Here is a 19,241-nt window from a genome sequence, read left to right as displayed (position 1 = left end):
GAGTAATTGCGGTGATGCTGTTTCTTTAGCTTAATCTTTTCTAAATGGTTCAGTTAACTTAGAGTCCAACCGTGGCTGAGCCATTGAATCCTTTCACTGTCCCGTTACTGATGCTGATCAGACAGATGTCCAACTGACGAAGAGAAATCGCAGCTTAGAGATCCATTAAGGAAAGGTATAACGAAATGCTAATTGTTTCTGTTGTAGATGTTTTTCTTTCTTTTATGTACCAAATGCTATTTTGATAGAGTCCTAGGTAGTTGTTTTCCAAATTAACTTTTGACTAAATTGTTTTGCAGGAAGCCCAAACATGCTATTCTAATTGGGGGGTGAGTTATTATCCCTAAAAAAGCGGTCAAATGTTAACAAAGAGTTGATTTTGTTTAACTGTTGAATCTAGATGTATGCTATCTAGGTTGTTCACTTATTGATTTTACTAATTTGCACTGTAACTCTTGAATGCTTAATTATAAATGCTTTAATTAAATTGAGATTCTTTCAATGCTTTGGTCACCCGCTCTTGTTTGTATATGCATTTCATTTTGTATTTAGACTAATTTGCATGATATTAGCATTGTTAATATAGAGAAACAAACTTTCAAAATTTTGCTATAAGGTGTGGTTATTCATGATCACGTGGGTCCTGGTACGTAAAGCTTACTGATTTAAAGTTTTAATAATTGATTTGATGACCATGTTATGTTGTTGTTGGTCAGATTAAGAGTCAAGATTGTGTACCTGATGGAATCACTCTAAGCGAAGTCAAAAGGTCCATCAAACCTCTGACGCGTCCCCTTATAAATAAATTATAAAAGGCCAAATAAGGCCAGATGCGCTCACACGGACACAAGTAATAGTTCCTCAATTGCCAGCCCTTGACTCTCACAGGGTAGCGAGGTGGAGCAGTCTAAGGCCTACTCAACTGAGGTGGTGTGAGCTAGCAAACACCAATCACTGGCAGGCAATAACAACACTCAATAAACGACTGTCTAGCCAGTACATTCATAACACACACACTACTAAATACTATGCAGTAATTTATAAATATACACTGGCAGATGGAACATACAATAGATGACATTGTGTAATCATTGGTGCCCAAACATATCAAGTGAGTTTCAACAGTCTACTGACCCCATCAGAATCTGTAAGAGTTCTGCATGTCAAAATATATTGTACTATACTACGATGATGAAAATAAATACAACAGTCATTGTGTAGTAACTATTATACTTTGGCATGAATTATTCTCATAAGTGTGAGAATGGTATATCAATAAAACATATGCAATCATCATGGAAACCCAATCAAACATTTATGTGGACATAACTTTGTGTCTGTGCATCTTTTCATATACTTAGAATTAAACTGTAATGGTCAGAACAACCCCTAGAGGGCATCACAATGAAACAGCGTGGTAAAATAGCATTGCATTGCAACTGTACAATAAACCCTTAGAGGGCTTAATCACATGTACATTGCCTTATACATGTTTAAGACTTTCAGCCCTTCTAAAATGTTAGCATACACAAGGCCCCTAGATTGTGAACTACTCCAGTCATGGGGGGATTGAAAAAGTAGGGAAAAGTGGGGAAAGTGATGATTTGGGGATCCCCCCAGCTTAGGGTGAAGACCTGGAAAATGACCTGAAGAGGAAGATCATCCTGTGCTGAACAATTTGGTGATGGTCCCGTCATCCTGGGACCATCGCAAGCTGATATATGGGCAAAAATGTTTTTTGCAAATATAAAGCCCTGCAAAGCATTATGGGGTGATTCTTGCAGAAAGGGTGAATTTTATAGTAACGGCTCCCCTGCTATTCTTAGAGAGTCGCTTCATGTTTTCTTTCGTTTTTCTGTTCATGAGTGTCCTCACACCGTGTTTTCCAGGCTAAGCGGGGTGTCTGGTCCCATCCGTTGGAGAGCAGCTCAGGGGCCCACCTGAAGCTGCCCTCACCAGTTCCCATGCTGGCAGCATGCCTGTCTGGTGCTGCAGGAGCTGACAGCCTTTCTCTGTGTCACCTGCAGGCAAACTTGTGCTGCTGGGCCTCAGCCCATTCCCTCAGAGAGCGGACCATATGGGGGGGGGGGCGGCAGCACTCCTCCCAGCCTCTAATAATGCAAAGGGGCCAGGGAATAGGGTCCTGGGCCCCTTCTTCCTCCCTACCTTCTTTGAAATCTCAGGAAAGCATGACGGTGCTTCACCGTAATTGAAAGTACTCCAGGGTCGGTTATAGGGTGCCAGCCCCTTCAGCATAACCCTGCCGGGAGATGAGGTCTCTGTGCAATGTAGGAAAATAGGGAAGTGGCCTCACACATGCCCTTTCCCCCAACTTTGTTGTCCCAGCTTCCTTGCACCATCCTCTGGGACCTGGTCCACCAAGGGGGAATTGGATCAACAACACAGTGGAGCTCCACCTGCTCCATGAGCAGAACAACTAGGTAAAAGGGTAAAAGGATGTCAAACTTTAGAATGCCATACCATGGGCCCCATTGGTACGATTTGGATGATCCAGGGCTCATTTTACTCCTGTCGGTGAGCTCCATCGACGAGAGGCAGTTGCAACACCCCTCCTCACCTCCAAAGCAGTGAAGTCCTCAATATGTTGTTCATCCTGGCTCCTTGCACCAGTTCTTCTTTGTGGCTTTGTTGGTAGGTGCAGAATAGTCCAGGGATTCCCCTAACTGGTCCTCAGGGAGAGCAAACGGCAAGCCTCACTGGTCCTTGAGGGACCCACTGGTCCTGGGGTCAAATGGACAGTGTCCTGGGTCCTGAGTAGGGGTCAGGATGTTCCTTCTTCCAGTTTTCCAGAGCAGTCCAAGGATCCAGCAGCGTAGCAGGTAGAAAATCTGCAGGAAAGAGATTGTGCAAGAGTTTATAAAGCAGAGAGGACATTTCCAGAAGATAGGCACTGCTAACCAATCCTGAGGTGCCACATCACCTCTTCACCTCTGTCCCAACATTCCTGCAGAGCATGTTGGGACAATCCAAAATGGCATCATCCAGGAGCTGCTGGTCACATCAGCTCCACTCCTAGCTGACATCACTGCCAGAGGCTGGAAACACTAGAATTTCAAAGGAAGTCCTCCAGTGGGTTGGCTTCAATTGCCTGGATACTCGCCTTTGTTCAGTGGGCGTGGGCAGGCCCATCCCTTGTTCAGTGTGACAGATGTATGATTGATACTGATCAATCTGCCCCACCCTTTTCCTTCTCAGGAGCTAGGAGAAGTAGTGCTAATTGCTCCTTTTGTGAGGGTGTGGCCTTTCTTCTTGCTACTAGAGAAAATGTAATTACTGGGCACGGCAGAGTGACACAAGGCCTGGGCTTTGATCCTGAGTTGAGCCAGGAAAACATGGAAACTGCGAATGACCCACAAGATGCACAGTTCTCATTTTGGAGGTTGCACGTTTGATTTTCTTGCAGAGGTTTCACTCCAATTCAAGACGTCAATGGTCTGCAGAGTCCCCATTGTGCCAGGCTGCCTGTGCGTAGTTACCGGGGTGTGCATGGCAGTAGTCACCGACTTGCAGCCCGCACACGTGTTCATATGTAACCAGCCAAGTGTCCCTTACCCTGCTGCATTGCAGCTGCCATATCTTAAATGGAGGAACACACAGAGTCCGTTTACCATGTGATTACCATGCGTGAGACACCCGGAGTGAGGCTCACTCACAGTAAGAAGTCCAAAATCAGGATGATCAGAAAAACAAAACATCTGGGAGCACTGCAAGGGCAGAACCCATGTGCAACAATCTGCAAACACACAGGCAGAGGGAACCCCCAATTTTTTGGGACTACTCTACTGCCAGTAACCACAGACGTCAAATGGCCCAATAAGCTGTGTGAATACCTCATTCTCTGTTATTGTAAGTGTAGTATTTTGTTGTGAAGTAAAGTGCATTCCTTTCTATAAGGCACAGCAAGGGTTGAACATTTGTTTATTACTTATTTGTGTTCAGATTCGCTTCCTGAGAAACAAGAGCTGACTCTGTCAGTTATCCTTCCAATAGTAAATCTGTCACCAGTGTAGCAGATACAATGGACTTCACTTGATGCAATTGGGCCCAGGAGGCCTTGCCTAGACTGTGACCCCCAAACCAATTCTGACAACTTCATTGAGTTTCACTTGTGACTCCACACTATGGCACAATTGGACATTATTTTAAATGTGTCTCATAGTTTTCTCGGGTGCAGGCACATAATCACATTAAAGATGCTTTTAGAAGTTCTTTGTGAGTCTGGATGCATTTTTTGGAATTAATTTCTGAATTTGAAAATTTGGCAGGCTGAAATGGCAGCTGAGCAGAGGCACAGTTGGCAAGTGTTTCTAAAGCTGTCACAACATTCCCTCCTGCCTAGTTCCAGGTGCAGAATGATTAAGAACGTTGTTGAAAGCTATTTCTGTACCTGTGGCACAGCTCGAGATTGTTACCAATGCTGCCTTTTCAAAGGCAGGTTTTTTTTAGCTTCTGACAGGGCTTTTCTCTCCAATTGTTAGTGCAGCACATCGAGAAGACTGTCTTGATCCTTTTGGAATTTTTTCTTATTTCTGAAGCCAAGGTCTGGTAGAATTTCCAAGATTCTGGAATGTTTGATAATTCATATTTTTAGCTGTGATGGCTGTCCTCCCCAGGTGCCATTGGAGCATAGAACGATCATCGGTTCAATAGTAACTTGTGTCCTGTTGCTGCAGTCACATGTATTTTTAGTCTAATCGTTACTTCAGTTCTACATAATCGGCAAACAAGGGCTGACGCCAGAACACTAGAGAATGTGATCTATAACCTATTTCTCTCAGCTACTGCCCATTCACTGCATTCCTTCAAGCCAGCACAAAAAAGCAGGAAGGCCATAAACGCTTGCCTGTGGAAACAATTTACTTTCAGTGTGACACAATTGAGTCTCAGCCTGTGCATAACTCTTTGCAACATCTTGTATCCAGCGCATGCTTCTCTGGGACCCCTTTCCATTAACACTAGCATGATCTTCAAATCATTTTTAAAGATTGTGTTTTAATTAGTGGTGATGGTGATGATTTTATTAAGGTTAATATTATTTGGTGGTTATAATGTATGGCCTTAAGTACCACCTCATGTAGATCATACGAATGTATGAAGCAGTTCCTTGATAAGATCATGGAACTCCAAGGGATTGTAATAAATCGTAGAGGATATTTTGTTCCTTATAATATATGGTGACTGCATCACCCAGGGGCATTCTGAGCCCTCCACTTCAGCAACCAACTGAAGAGCAAGAAGGAGTTCATAAAAAATAAATAATGGGTAAATAGAAAAGGAAAGGTGACAGGTGAAAGGGAGGATGGATGAGTGGGTGGAAGAAAACGTGGATCATGAATGAGTGTGTAAATTGATGAATGGGTGGAAGGATGAGTAAATGGATAGATGGACAGCTGAAGAGATGGCAGAGTAAAGGGAAGGATAGACAGGTGAAAGGATGGCAGAGTCAAGAGATAAATTATTAGATAAATGGAATGGTGAAAGGATGGCAGAGTAAAGAGTTGGATAGCTGGATGGACAGGTGAAATGATGGCAGAGTAGGGGGGTGGATGGATGGGTGGATGGCAGAGTGGGTGAATGGAATTATGGATGTCTGAGTGGATGGATGTCAGAGTGGATGGTGAATGGATGAATGGAAAAACGGATGTATGGACAAATGGATGGATGGCAGAGTGTCTGGGTGAGGACTGTGAGAGTGGATTGATGGCAGAGTGGATGGACGGATGAAAGGGGAAGATTGAATGATGAACAAAAGAATTAATGGATGACGTAATGTAAAAGTGAAATTGTGGATATCATTGGGTGGATGGAAGAGTGAAAGGATGATCGGATAGATTCTTGGATGGAAAGGACAAGAGCTCTTCTAGTGAGGGCTGGACTCACTTGTTTAACTTGCGTGGTGCCATCAAAGCTTTAGTTCTAAGTGGGGCTATTCTAATTTTCTGGCTAGTCACCAACCATTACCGTTCCCTCAACTGCTGAAATTCTTGTTTTTAGCTTGTTCTTATGAAAGAGATTGGATGCTTTTAGACTTGAAGAATAAAGGCAGAATCTGTAGTGGAAAATTAAACACACTAAAACGCAGCTAGATAATTTGTCAATTTAATATGTCAGATGTAAAAAAAAGCTGTACCTCATAACGTGTCAACATATGAGGAGAGAGTATGTATTTTTAATTACATAAAGTGTGCAAAAACATGTTGCCATAAATATTTCCTTTTCTCTGCCCAATTTTCATCTTGAAAAACAGAGCAGAAGGAGGAAAAGACAGCTTTAGTTTTCCTTGTTTAAACTGCACCTTTCATTTTATTATGTGGCCTCTCTACCTCCTTGGCAGTAGGCATTTCGACTCAGAAATCACTTTATGGAGCAGGTGCAAGCTCTCATCTATTATTATTATTATTATTACTACTGCTACTACTACTTCATCTACAACTACTAAAAACAATAAGGAACCAAGGGCAAGATGTAAGAGACTCTTTTACCAGTCTCAAATGACCAATCGGGACATTTGCACCCAGTAAAAGGCTTTTTGCCATGTACCATCCCTATTTTGTGAGTCGGTAACCTGTTACAAACTCGCTAAATAGGGACTGGATTCGCTAATAGGAAAAGAGGTTCCAAGGGCATCCCTTCCTAATAGCGACATGCAGGACCATGTATCATTGTTTTGTGACAGGGAATGCGGTCGCACAACAATCACAGTTACCACCAACTTCAAGCTGGTTGTAAGCCAATCGCAAACAGGAAGGGGTCTCCAAGAGGGAACATTTTCTAAGAGCAGGCAGTAAACCCACGGACCACTGCCTACTCTTAAAAAATGAAAAGAAAACTTTTCAGTTTTCTTTTTGCAATGCATCCCGTTTTCCTTGAGGGAAAATGGGCTGCATTACCAAAACAATACTGCGTTATTTAACAGCAATCAAAGACATAGTGGTCTGCCGTCCCCAGCAGGCCACCATCCCAGTGAATGTAGCTGTTAGACTTGGCATCCTAGGCGTGGTCTCCCCTAACTTTTTGGCATCTTTTCCCCAGGTTGCTGATGTGTGCTGGACTCTGTTTTTGTTACTCGGGACAATTTACCACTGCTATCCAGTGCTAAAGTGCTAGTGCTCCTAAAGAAAATGTATGTGTAATTGGCTTTGCATGATTGGCATATCTGATTTACTGGTAAGTCCCTAGTACAATGCACTAGAGGTGTCCAGGGCCTGTAAATCAAATGCTACTAGTGGGCCTAAAGCACTGGTGGTGCCATCCACATTAGTAGCCCTGTAAACATGGTTCAGACCTGCCACTGCAGTGACTGTGTGTGCAGTTTTAAACTGCTAATTCGACTTAGCAGGTGTACCCACTTGCAGGCCTAAACCTTCCCTTTTCTTACATGTAAGACACGCCTAAGGTAGGCCCTAGGTAGCCCATGGGCAGGGTGCAGTGTATGTTTAAGGTAGGACATATACTAATGTGTTTTATATGTCCTGACAATGAAATACTGCCAAATTCGGTTTTCACTGTTGCAAGGCCTATCCCTCTCATAGGTTAACATGGGGGCTGCCTTTAAATATGATTAAAGAGAAGATTCCCTTTGGGAGCAGATAGACATGTGAAGTTTGGGGTCTCTGAACTCACAATTTCGAAATACATCTTTTAGTGAAGTTGGTTTTGAGACTGTGTGTTTGAAAATGCGACTTTTAGAAATTAGACATTTTCTTACTTAAACCATTCTGTGACTCTGCCTGTTTGTGGATTCCCTGTCTGGGTTAGTTTGACAGCTGGGCTGTTTGCACCTCTCTCTAGACAGTGGCACAAAGGTTGCTGGGGTGTAGCCTGCATATCCTGATGAGCCATCTGTGCTAGGAGGGAGGGGAGGAGTGGTCACTTACACCTGAAAGGGCTTTGCCTCCCTCACACAATGGAGTCTCCAACCCCCTGGTGTGTGTCTGGGGCCTAGCCTGGGCAAGGCAGAATCTCACAAACAAGAGAGACTTTCCTTTGAAGTAGGCCTACTTCATAGGCAGAAAGGGATATAGGAAGGGCACCCAAACTCCTGACAATTAGATCACTTCTGGAATCAAGAGGAACCTCTGCCGAGGAGAAGAGCTGAAGGGTTGAGGAGAAGTGCTGCCCTGCCTGTGACTGTGCTCTGTGGAGCTATCCTGCAGTTGCGCTTCTGCCTGTGAAAGGGGACAAAGACTGGACTTTGTTGTGCATTCCTGCTTGTGACGAATATCCAAGGGCTTGAACTGAGCTTGCTTCCTGTTGTTGAAGTCTGAGGGGCATCAAAGGCTTCCCCTGCCAGCAACTGGACTATCTGCTGAGACTCCTGCCCTGCCAAGTGGTGCCCTATACAGTTCCTGTGCCCATGAAAGGTGAAGCTGGCAAACAAAGACTGAAAGTCCATGCACAGACCGCTGTCGGGGAAATTTTTTGACGCACCTTCCGAGACACGGCTGATAAATGATGCGCCACCGGCTTTGTGGCTGAAATCAATGCTCCACCTGCATCGCCGCTGGAATATTGATGCAACGCAGCTGGAGAAACGACGCGCAACACCCGCTAACAGAGGCCGAAAACGACGCAAACCCCAGGCAGTGCGGTTTTGTGATACAGTGCAACCAGATTTTCAACGCAACATCACTGGGTGCGGAAAAACAATGCAAAGCCTGCCAGACCTGAGGTGCCTGTCCGGATTGACGCATCGCTCTCTTATGGGAGAGGAGAAACAACGCACACTGGCCCAACTGGAGGAGGAATGACGCATGGTCTCACTTGCGAGTGAGAAATCAACACATTGCTGGCCTTTTCTGACGGGCTTGTGCGGTGTTGTTTTGTACATTAACAATGTTCTCAAGGGATTTAAGACTCTTATTTTTTGAAAATTCATAACTTGACTTGTGTATGCTAGATTTATGCCGTTTTGGTCTTGTTTTTTTAGATAAATGTTACCTTTTTTCTAAACCTGTGTTGTGTCATTTTGTAGTGTTTTCACTGAGTTACTGTATGTGTTGGTACAAATACTTTACACATTGCTTCTGAAGTTAAGCCTGCCTGCTCGTGCCAAGCTACCAAGGGGGTGAGTGGGGGTTAACTGAGGGTGATTCTCCTTTACCCTGACTAGAGTGAGGGTCCTTGCTTGGACGGGGGTAACCTGACTGCCAACCACAGACCTCATTTCTAACAGTAGCCATTCACAATGGGTCACACACTGCGACCTGCCTCATGAAAATTGATGAGGCAGGTCCATTTGCAATCCACTGTGTATCGCTAAAAGTGTCAAACACACTGTCATACATAGCAGTTTGCGATTTCCTAATAGTGAATCACTAAGATTCGCTATTAGGAAAATGCGAAGCTCTTTATTGCTACATCTGGCCTCAGATTTGTAATTTAAACTCAAAGAACACTGTTGATAAAATTAAACAGTTATGTGATCTAATTATTCACCTTTCTGTCCACTGTCATAGTGTTAGCAGAACTCAAGCCCTTAACCCCTTCCCTGCTAGGCCTCCCCCTCCAGCCTGTGCTCAGTCCTTTTGTTGGTATCTGGGGTAGTTCACTTTTAGGGCTACAAAACGTTTTTTCCAGTTAAAGTATCTATGCCAAATATGCATATTTTTTTCAACTTCTGGGGGATTCTAAAGATACCCAGGGTTTGTAGATTATCCTGGAGGAAACAGAGAAAATAGGCAAAATATAGCACAATCTTGAGCATTTTTTTAAAAAAAGGGAAAGAGTGATCTAGATAAAAGTGTCTGTTTTTTTCTCCTAAAAATGACATCCATGAACGGTTTACTGTACTAACGTCACCATCTTCCCAGCTTTCAGAAACATGCAGAGCAGAATAAAAAAAACTAATTGTGTACCTCAGTTATGGCATATCTCCATAGTCTATTTTACCTATTGTTTGTGCTTCAACCTACTTCCAGTTTGTGGTGGAAACCCGTGTGAGACCCATGGGTGATCCAGTAAAGCTATAGATTTCTGAAAAGTAGATAAAATTCAGAATTCAGCAAGTGGTCATACATGTGGATCCCTCGAGGTTTTCCTAAGGAAAATAAAGAAATATTGAAAAAGAGTAGGAACAAACAGGCATTTGTGATAAGATTTTCACCTATACCTTTCTGCCATAATGTCTGATTTACAGAGGCAAGGTACCATTACATTTGCTGGAACCTTCTGGTTGCAGTTCTCTAAGAACTCAAGGAACCCAGAGCCAACAACTGAGACGCACCTTACAAGGCTTTCTCATTGAGTGCAGAGTAAAGACCAATTCATATAGCGAAATAGGCAGAGTGAAAATTGGGTATCTAGGAAACATATATATGTCTGAAATGGGCACAAGATATAAAGTTTTGCAGCAATGGTTAATTGTACATCTTTGAATTTGTGGGTATGTGTACTAGCATATTATTTAGAGGCTATTTTTCTAAATGTCAACTTTTTATTCACTGGCTTACTTTTGAAAGCCACAAATGCAGTGAAATTCAATTGGTAATAACAAATGTTCTACTATTCTATGCTTCTACAAGTCTTTCCTAAAAATGGTACCTCACTTGTGTAGGCAAGCCTAGTGGCCGTGACAGGAAATGGTTAAAAATGCAACATGGATGCTTCATATTTTTTCCACCGAAAGCTGACCCTTTTTTCCAATGTGGGTAACTCTAGATTTTGGACCCTAGCGTAGCTGGCACCTACCTACCTGTACACTTTTTAAAACTAGTCACCAAGGGGTATCCAGGGTGGGCTGGCTTGCATGGCTTTCACCATGTTTTCTTACCCAGAATCCCTTCCAAACCTCAAACTTTGACTAAAAGCACACTTTCCTCACGTTTCTGTGATGGAAAGTTCTGTAATCTGTGGGGAGCCACAAACTTTCTTCCACCTGGCCTTTCCCCCAAGTCTTCCCATAAAAATGGTACCACACTTGTGTGGGTTTCCCTAGTGCACACACCAGGAATTGGCCAAAAACACAACATGGATGAATCACAATTTTCCCCCGAAAAATTACCCTTTTTTCCCAACGTGGATAGCTCTAGCTTTTGGACCTTAGTTCAGACGGCAATGAAGGAAACCTAGCCAATATAGCCAACCTGTCCATTTTTGAAAACTAGACACCTAGAGGTATCCAGGGTAGTCTGACCTGTGTCCTTTGTGAGGAAACACTGGGTGGTAGGAATTCTGTGGTTTCTGGAAGAATGTGGCAAAGAAAATGTGTGATTTTAGTCACATTTTGAGGTTTGCAGGGCATTGTGGGTAAGAAAATTTGATTGAATCCATAAGAGGCACACCGCCCTGTATTCCCCTGGGTGTCGAGCTAACAAAAGTAAGTACAGTTGGTAGATTTTCCATAGAGACAATGTGCACCCTGGCAGAGTGTTGGAAAGTGGATTATTGGTAAGGGCAGGTAAGTATCTACACTTAGCAATAGGCCACCAATTCCCACTAGATTAATTTAGGTCTCGATAAATTAACCCCAGCTCAACCCTTCGTAGTTTGGCAGTGAGATACAAGGCTTAACTTAGGAGACAAAGGCCCTGATTTAAATTTTTTAGCACCACATGTGCGTAATTTTGTGACGCAAAAGCGGCGCAAACTTACCAAATTTAATTGAATTTTGTAAGTTGGCACTACTTTTGCATCAGAAAATGACACAAATGCGGAGCTAAAAAAGTATAAATCAGGGCCAAAGTGTGTAAAGCATTCAAGTATCACAAAAGAGTAATAAAATAAAAGATAGGAAACAGTTTAAAAATCTCAAACCAATTTATAACAATAGGAGATATTTTTATCTTTAATTTGACACCAGAACAAATAGAATCGGATAAGGGGAACCGGAGATATGAGTTGTTAAAGAATTAGGCCCTCATTACAACCTCAGTGGTCTTCTTAGAAGACGGTATTTCTGGCTCCCTATTTCGACTTTTCCGCTGGCCCAGTGGATAAATCACATCAACAGTGCTGCCAGCTCGTAATAGAGCTGGGGGCAATGCTGATGTACAGCGCCGTTGTTCATTTCACTTCCCGAAATTCGGGCAGTAAAATGCGCGACGGGGCTATGCCTGGGGGCCCCTGCACTGCCCATGCCAAGTGCATGGGCAGTGCAGGGGCCCCCAGGGGCACCCCAAGTCCCCCTTACCGCCAGCCTTTCCATGGCGGTGTTTATCGCCGTGGCCAGGCTGGCGGTCGGAACTCATAATCCCCAGGCGAAAGCCTGGTGGCATAGTGGAGGGGCGGGCGGTATGGCTGTGGCTATTGCACCATGGTCATATTAGCTGGCGGAACACCATGACAAATAAGTCAACAATAATCAACACTGTGTAACATTGGTAATAAACACAGTGTGGATTTATCAAACAGAAAGTAAAACTACTGGCATATAGCAATCTGGAAGAAAAAAGTCAATTAATGCAAAACACACAATGACTTATGTACTCAAAATCAATACCACTCACTTGCCAGAGTCAGCTAGACTCAGGATAATCTGCACCTACTCTGCACAGACACAGTAAGCACTAGCGCTATTCCAATAGAAAGAAAAAATATGCTGCTATTATTACAACATTTACAAAAAACACTTACAAACAGGTCAATGGTACTCATTTGGAGTAAACAGTACAAAAACTGTTAATTGGCCTCAGGGAATGAGGTCCCCTGGGCCTTTTGCAAGCTTGGGAAGGGGGGCTACATTTTCTAATATGTGGAGAATGTGGTCCTCGATGCTTCAAAGTGATCTGATTGGCTGCCACCAGATTAACTACAATGGTGTGGCAGCCATCTTAGGGCTCGTGACTCAGTCCCTTGTCCTGGAAAAAACATAAACAAGGCTATAAGAGACAGAGAAGGAGTACTCTGCCCCCCAACGGGGGTGGGAGATTCCAAGAGGGACCCTCCCTGACATATATTTTTTCAGTAATCTTGCTTCTAACTTGCAGTGGATCTGTGAATAGGCTGCTAATTTTTCTTTAAAATCCCAAGCTTTAAAAAAATAAAGCCCCCATGGTAGGTCAGATCCCAGGGGAGCGGTGCAAAGGATTTAATATGGGATGGGGCATGTGGCCAACATCACTGAGGGGGTTATTACAACTTTGGAGGAGGTGTTAATCCGTCCCAAAAGTGACGGTAAAGTGACGGATATACCACCAGCTGTATTACGAGTTCCATAGGATATAATGGACTCGTAATACGGCTGGTGGTATATCCGTCACTTTACCGTCACCTTTGGGATGGATTAACACCTCCTCCAAAGTTGTAATAACCCCCTGAGTCTTCTTCAGGCCAAGGGGACTCCATTCCCCAAGGATGAATCAATCAATAAGGAGGGCATCTCTTCTCCCCTAGCCTCTTCAGGGGTCCCCATGTCCTGGGGCCAAATCAAATACATGGAATGGGGATGTGCCTTGGGTTTCTCCTGAGCCAAGATTGGCCTCAAGGACCCCATCTTCTTGGGACTGATACTCTGCAGTGTCCTATGGATCCCAACCCCAGGGACACGGTATTTCCCTGCCCAGGAAGCCCAGGTGCTTTAAACTAAAAAGAACCAGTGAAATTTACCCCCCAGAAGGCAAACATCCCCACACCTCGCATGGACTTTAACTTACCCCTTCGTTATACACAAGTTATAATCTTGCATTTTATATACAATATAGCCTGTGAACCCGTAGCATTCATAGCAATTTTTATATTATCTGAAATGGCATGCTTTATGAGAACACAGTGCATGGTAGAGTGGAGAATTCTAGCTAACATCATGTGGCGAGTGAGGTGACCAGACTGTGTACGGAGGTACACGATTTAGTAATTTGAAGGTGGTGGGTAAGTTGTAGATGTAATTTATAACTGTGAGTTATAGAGATTGAAGGTGGTCAATTTTAAATTTAACTTATAGCTGTAACTTTAGATTTTCTAATGTTTGTGTAGTTTAAGTTGAGTTTGTATAAAAAAGAAGAAATACAGTTTGCTTAACTATATCATATCCTTAACCTTTGTTTTTTATTGAGTTTCAGTTTTTTTATTTAAAAGAAATATATATTTCAAACCATGTAGTTTACTGTTGTTGATTGGAGTGTCATTAACTGGAGTGTATTATAGTAGAGTGGAAGAGAGTGTTGTAAAGTGTACTGTCATACAATATAGTGTCATAGAGTAGAGTGGAGTAGAGTGGAATGTGGTACAGTGGTACGTAGAGAGGAGCGGTGTCGAAAGGAGTGGCATATAGTAGAATAGCATACACTGGAGTGGTCTAGCATGGAATAACATTGAGTTTAGTGGTGTACAGTCTAGTGACGTAGAGTGTAGTGGCACATAGTGGAGTAGTGGAGAGTAGAGTGTAATTGAGTGCAGTGGTGTTCAGTTGAATAGTGTAGACTGCAGTGACACATAGGGGGTCATTCTGACCCCGGCGGGCCAGGGTTGGCGGGAGCACCGCCAACAGGCTGGCGGTGCCCCGCAGGGCATTCTGACCGCGGCGGTTAGGCCGCGGTCAGATGTGGAAAACCTGTGGTCTCCCGCCGGTTTTCCGCTGCCCAAATGAATCCTCCATGGCGGCGCAGCTCGCTGCGCCGCCATGGAGGATTCTGACACCCCATACCGCCATCCTGTTCCTGGCGGTTCGCCCGCCAGGAACAGGATGGCGGTATGGAGTGTCGTGGGGCCCCTGGGGGCCCCTGCAGTGCCCATGCCAATGGGCGGTGCGGTGTTCTGGCGGGGGTACTTTGGCGGGCGGCCTCCGCCGCCCGCCAAGGTAAGAATCACCCCCATAGTGTAGTGACATAGAGTGTAGCTGCTTATAGTGGAGTGCCATAGAATAAAGTGTTAGATTGACTAATAGTACAAACTCATTGTTTCGGAGTGACTTATGGTGCAGTGGCATACTGTGGAATAGTGGAGTATGCAGTTGTGTACACTGAAGTGCCGCACAGTGGAGTGGCAAAGAATAGTATAGAATGTGGTGTCATACAGTGGAGTTGCATACAGTGGAAAAGGGGTCAGTGGAGTAGCGAGCAGTGAAGGGGCATTCAGTGAAATGGCATACCCTAGAGAGTCATAGAATGGAGTGGTGTACAGTATATTAGCATAGACTACAGTTGCATAGTGGAATGTCATAGAGTGGAGTAGAGTAGAGTGGCGTACAGTGGATTAGAGTCAAGTGTAGTGCATGTAGTGAAGTGACATAGAGTGAAGTGATGTAGAGTGGAGTGCTGTAGACTATACTAACGTAGAGTGGAGTGTGTTTAACTTTTGTAAAGGTAGTCATTAGCCAATCACCTAATGACTTGTCATCGCTATGTACCACGGTGTTACATCAAGGAGTTGGTGTCAATTTAACCACCCATGGTAGTAATGTATTCTTGTGTACCATCAAAAAATGGATTTCCAAACACATCTAAGTACATGTTTTGGACCTAAAACCAAATGCTCTTTTAAGTGCCAACCTACAGTCTTTATGATGTCATCACTATGTACTGCCATATGATAACAGATATCACTAAGTTATTTTGCCTTTTAACTTAACAAACACTAAACAAATTTAGTGGCCATGTGGAAAAGAATCATCTACATACTATACTGTACATTCATATGAAATTTTATGGAAATCCAGCTGAGCCGTATACAAAAAGTCTAAAATGCAAATCAATGTAAAATCTGATTTGGGCCACCCTTATTTGCCCCCTTCATCAAATGGTGCGAAACTGTCCATCCTCTGCCAATGTATAGAGGGTGATAGACCTATAAAGTTTTTGAGGGATTGATCAAAGTGGTGCAAAGTTATTAAGGGGCAAAAATCTGAGGAATTCCTTTCTCTCTCTCTCTCTCTCTCTCTCTCTCTCACCATCTCCTTGATGGTGTCAATTATATATCTATCTATATATATATATATATATATATATATATATATATATATATATTAGTTCGTTTTTTAATTTTCACACACAGAAACATAGAAGTTAAGCATTTGTAGTTATGGTTAGCACAAGTAACTTGTGCCTGTGCCCTAAGGAAACTGCAACTCTTGCCCCTGCTATGCACAGCTTCCTCCTCAATAATTTTACTGAAAATATTACATTTATTTTATCAATGATGTCCTCAAAGATTTCATGTGTGTTGTAATATGTGGGATTGATTAGCAGTGCACGGCGAGGGCACAAGGTATAGTTACCTTAGGGCACGAGTTATAGTTACTTTTAATGATTTTGGGTCACGAGTTATACTTACTTTTTATGATTTTGGGTGTCTAAATTCAGAACCTAACTAAAACTACCCTGTATCCTTTGTTTCTTAAAGTGAATTTCTATGTCTTTTTTACTTCCTAACTATAATGTCCCTACAATCTTTGTTTTTTCAGTGAGTTGTAATGTATTTTTTAACATAAAGTAACTTTAATTGATTTACGTTAATCCAACCACTGCCACACACGGCCAGAGGCTAAATGCTATATGCACCCAACTTCAGCTGCATGGGACAAGGGTTGGCTTCAGGGCCTGGCCTGAGGAGAGGCCCTGCAGCCAACCCCCCTATAAGCAATAAACCCCGCATGCGGGGTTCGGCTGAAGCTAGTCCCAAAAAAGGCTGCCAACACTTCCTGGCTGAAGGGCTGAGAGCCAATCAGATATCAGAATGGGGATGGTTGAATCTGTAGAGGAACAGCGTCCCTAGATATCTATATTTACTTTTCCTTTAATATCTCAAAAACTACTGAACAGATTTACACCAAATTACAAAAAGGACAATCTACGCATAAAGATCTAGCTCCCTGCCAAAATTGGTGTCTTTCTAGTCATTTCTAAAGACCCTATGGGAAAATGCATGGGTAAAACACATTTTGTCACCCTACATTTTTCTTGTCCCCCGCTTGATGGATCAGCCTGAAACTTTCAAGATAGCAGCTGAACTATCATATTATTATAGACTCTTTTTGTGATCACTAATTGCTAAAATCATACGATTGGGTAAGTATACACCTCTCTGAATTTCTGGTCATGGTCTGTATTGGACATGACTGAATCCCTCCCATAAAAATACATCCTTTAAAACACAATAATAGCTTTAAAATTTTGCTCTGCCCAAAAATGCAGCTCTTGTCATTTGATGTAATAATCTACTAAAATCTAATAATACCATAACTATGAAGGCAGTGCATTAAAGGTACCCACTAAATCAGTGCTGACCTTCTACCAGGCTCATTAAAGGGTACCCACTCAATCAGTGCTTACCTTCTACCAGGTTCTAGACTGCAAATCAGTGGATTGTACGGGAGGGTCTGCCATCCTGATTTTCTTCTCAAAATGTTTGCAAGCCACATAATCCCTTATGAGATCACTAACCTCACAATTGATGCAAGGGTACCAAAACATACAATAAATTGTATGGTTTGTCAAAGTGCACCTATTAACCATTTCAGTCAACTTTGTTCTCAATTCCTTTTGAGGCAAGAACCTCTCACCATGTATAAGCGCACCATCCTCCACTGAAAACATTGTTTACCACCTTGAGAAAATGGGAAAACCACTCTACACTTCCCTCTTTGGGCCACCTCTTCCTCACAGAAGACATATGCTTGTTCAGTACAGAATACCTCAAGATCTCACTCATGAATTTCAAGTCAACTGAAGTAATTAGGCAAATTTCTCTATCCTTATCTCTCACAACATTTGTTCCTTCATTGCCTGTTGGAAAGGTATTCTGCACTCATATTCTCACCTCATTGAACGTGCACATTCTCAAAATTGGAATGCAACGTTTTGGAGGATAACCTTACAATTCTCGGGGTAGGATCTTTTAGCTGAGCTCTGCTAAGGCAGAACCCAGGGTTTTGTGATTTGTCTTCACCAGAAATCTCTCTTCCCTAATGTAAGGATGACATTTCTGTACAGCCCACCATCAAGACATTTTCTATTACAGAAAAATGCACATCTGTGTTTCTCAGAATGTGCAATAAATAGCCTTGGTGTTTTCAATATTCCCTTCTCCCAAACCCACATTGGTAGCATCCACTGTGATGCAACTCTGCAATCTAGAGTGATAGGGATTAATGGCCCTAGAACTGGTCAGCTTGTTCATGATCCATTCAAAGCCTTAGTAACACACTTTGTCCTATACCAATGGGACACTTTTCTTCAGCAAGGGTGTCAATAGTTTAATGTGCAATGCGTAATCCTAGAAAAAACACACAGAAAAGTCACACAAGCCAATAAAAAAATCAGACACTTCTTATCATCAACAGGAGAGGCATCCACAATAGCACCCACCAAACCTGGCCTACACCATAACAACATGCCCTAGGTATTCGATCCTAGTTGAAAGGGACTCCCGTTTTTCAGTATTTAGGACAACTCCATGTCTCTGCATGGCACAGAGAACGTGCTCTAGAAAGCTGTCATACTACTCTCTGGTAGATGCGTAAGTCAACACATCATTTTGAAAAATTGCTACAGCTCAGATCCCGTTAAACATACGAAGCATAGGCCCATATTTATTCTCAGTTTACGCTGAATTAGCGTCATCTTTTTTAAGCTAATTCAGCGCAAACGTAACGCCATAGTTATACTTTGGCGCTAGACACGTCTAGTGCAAATGTTATGGAGTTAACATCATTTTCTGGATGTGAAAACCAACCTTGAGTCAATGAGATGCAAGGTAGGCGTTCCTGTCCAAAAAAAGACTATATAGCCTTTGCGCCATATTTATCCCCTGTGCTAAAATCCAGCATCGGGGGATCGGGCCCTAAATAATGGCACTAAGCTTGCTTAGCGTCATTATTTAATGCCTGGGTATGGGCAAGCGGAAGGGGACCTGTAGGCATATTTCCATGGTCAGAGACCATGGAAAGTGCCCACAGGTGCCCTTCCTTGGCCCCAGGGCACCCCACGCACACCAGAGGGATACCACAGGATGGGGGACCCATCCCAGGTAAGTCCCCGTAAGTATTCTTTTTTTCCCGCTCAGGCCCTGACTTGGGGCTCCCTGCACGGCGCTGACCCCATTGGGGTGGTGGGCATGGCTCCTGTCTTTACTAAGACAGGAGCCATGTCCAAGGGGTTGTGTGCCACAAAATGGCGCTACACTGCTTAAAGGCATATTTCCGCCTCTAAACTGTGTAGTGCCATAATTTGGCACACAAGCTCTGGCTTCCTCTACGCCTCCAAGGACGCTAACAGGGCATTAGCGCCATTCCATAAAAATAGCGCCTGGCTGGTGTCTTGGAATGGCGCTAGCAGGCACTTTACTTT

Source organism: Pleurodeles waltl, chromosome 9 (genome assembly GCF_031143425.1).
Source record: "Pleurodeles waltl isolate 20211129_DDA chromosome 9, aPleWal1.hap1.20221129, whole genome shotgun sequence".
NCBI classification, from domain to species: Eukaryota; Metazoa; Chordata; class Amphibia; order Caudata; family Salamandridae; genus Pleurodeles; species Pleurodeles waltl.
This window is presented reverse-complemented; position numbering follows the sequence as displayed.